Here is a 2,667-nt window from a genome sequence, read left to right as displayed (position 1 = left end):
CTATGTCCAACAAGGGAACCAAAGCCTAGTCCTCAGTCGCTTCATGGCTTCCTTGACCTTTCGGTTCCTCAGGGTGTAGATAATGGGGTTCAGCACTGGCGTGATGATGGTGTAGAAGATGGAGGCCATCTTGTCCATCTGCGAGCTGGAGAAAGGTCGGAGGTAGATGAAGATGCAGGGCTCAAAGATGAGGCTCACCACCATCAGGTGGGCACTACAGGTGGACAAAGCCTTTCTGCCACCCCCATCACCAAAGCGTCCTCTGAGAGTCACTAAGATGATCCAAGCAAGACCAGGAAGCAGACCAGCGAGATCAGGCCACTGTTGGACACCATGAGTATCTCCATCACGTAGGTGTCGCTGCAGGCTAACTTGACCACCTGGGGTATATCGCAGTAGAAATTGTCCAGCTTGCTGGGCCCACAAAATGGCAGCCACACCACCAACACCAGCTGGGTGGAATAGTGGAGCAAGCCTCTAGCCCAGCAGGTTGCCAAGAGGCCCAGGCAGTGGTGGTGGTGCATGGTCTCAGCGTAGCTCAGGGGGTGGCAGATTGCCACGTAGCGGTCGTAGGCCATGAGTGTGAGGAGGAACATCTCAGAGCTGCCCAGGAAGTGAAGGAAGAAAAGCTGGGCCATGCAGCCCCCATAGGAGATGGTGCTGTCCTGGCTCAGCAAGTTGCTGAGCATCTTGGGAGCAGCCACTGAGCCGAGGGCCATGTCGATGAGTGAGAGGTTGGCCAGGAAGAAGTACATGGGGGACTGGAGGAGGTCGGGGTCCACCCGCACGGTCACCACAATAAGGAGGTTGCCCAGCAGGCTGACAGTGTAGCAGGCTGAGACCAGGCCAAAGAGGAGAAGCTGGAGAGGGCGGGAGTGGGACAGGCCCTGGAGGGTGAACTGTGAGACCACTGAACCATCATCAGCTCAATGCTGGAAAAGAGGAAATAATGAGATTGGGAGGCGGCACATTGGAGGGAATCCAGGAGCTCTGGCTTTCATTCTTGCCCCTGCTCTAACCCACCAAACCCCACCCAGAACTGTGATAGAACCCAGGAGTCCTGACCCCCCCCGATCTTTATTTAAAAAATGGTTCGATTCCACCACAGCCCTTGGTTCAATGGTTAACTGCTCTCGCTTTTAAAATTTTGCACTTTATTTCCACTTTAAATGTGTCTAGCGTCAACTTCCAGCCATTGGGTCATGTTACACTTTTCTCTGATGGATTGAAATGCTCAAATATTTGTTCCCCAGGTCAGTTCCTATAGACTATGATCAAGTCACCTCATAACTTTCTCTTTGTTAAGCTAAATAGACTGAGCTCCTTGAGTCTCTCAGTCTAAGACAGGTTTTCCAATCCTTTAATCATTCTTGTGGCTCTTCTCTCACCCTTCTCTAACTTGACAACATGCTCCTTGAATTGTGGGCACCAGAGCTGGACACAATATTCCATCCCTACCAAATACAGAAGTAAAATAACCACTCTATTCCTACTTGAGAGTCACCTGGTTAGTCCTTTTGGCCACAGTATCTCACTGGAAGCCCATATTCGGCTGATTATCTACCATGGCTCCCAAATATTTTTGAGAGTCACTGCTTCCCAGGATGGAGTCCCCTACCCTGTAAATATGGCTTACCTTCTTTGTTCCTAGATGTATACATTTACATTTAGCTGAATTAAAACACATTGTGTTTGTTTGTGCCCAGTTTACTAAACGATCCAGATCACTCTGAATTTATGACCTGTCCCCTTCAGTATTTATCACTCCCCCAATCTTTATCAATTATGATTTTATGTTCTCTTCCAGATCATTGATGAAAATGTTAAAAGTGTAGGGCCAAGACTGACCATCAAAAATATATTAAGTTAGCTTGACAAGACCTACTTTCTATAAGCCAATGTTGATTGGCTTTAATTATATTACCCTCCTTTAATTCTTTATTAATCAAGGCCCATATCAGCTGGTCCACTATTTTGCCTGGGGTTTATGTCCAGATTGATAGGCCTAGGTTTCCCCTGGCTGTCCCATTTACTCTTTTTAAATATTGTCACAATGTTACCTGTCTTCCAGTCTGGAGCCTCGCCACTGTTAAAAGGTCATTGGGGCAGGGGGGCTGCCTCCTGGGTTTCTCCAAGGCAGCCTGAGTGCTCTAACCACTAGAATATAGAGTCAGTTCCAAGCTTGCTCTTTGGCCAAGTAACTCTGTAATTGTTTAGCCAGAGTGGAACAACTTCAACAGGAGAGACTAAGCAGACCTCCCCCAATAGCCCAGTGGCTACGGTCCATACTTAAGACAAATCAGAGCCCTGTTCAAACCCCATCTGCCCCTCACTTGGAAGGGGAACTTGAATCTATGGTTTCCCACACCCCAGGTGCATATTGTAATGTCCAGATTGAAATAAGGAAGCTCCTTCTTTCTCCCTCCCACTGTTCCCAGCAGCTGTGTGGGCTCCCCTGCAGGGCCGGATCTGGTAGGTAAGCCCAGAGCACACCTAGCAGATTGGGTTCTTCAGGTGAGTTTGGCAGCGGAACGTCTGTATCCCCCTCAGTTTGTGCATCACATGGGGGCTTAGGTGGCTGGCCTCTAGAGCGTGGCTGCAGCACATATGCTCAGAGGCTGAAACACAGGCATGGAAGGAACTGTTATTGGGAAACTGAGGCACTGA

At 49.0% G+C, this 2,667-nt stretch overlaps 1 pseudogene; it reads right to left on the bottom strand.

The window, feature by feature from the left end:
• On the bottom strand, positions 1-1,661 carry LOC127030811 (olfactory receptor 4Q3-like; annotated as a pseudogene).
• Positions 1,662-2,667: the final 1,006 nt, after the last annotated feature.

Source organism: Gopherus flavomarginatus, chromosome 11, assembly GCF_025201925.1.
Source record: "Gopherus flavomarginatus isolate rGopFla2 chromosome 11, rGopFla2.mat.asm, whole genome shotgun sequence".
Lineage (NCBI taxonomy): Eukaryota > Metazoa > Chordata > Testudines > Testudinidae > Gopherus > Gopherus flavomarginatus.
This window is presented reverse-complemented; position numbering and strand designations above follow the sequence as displayed.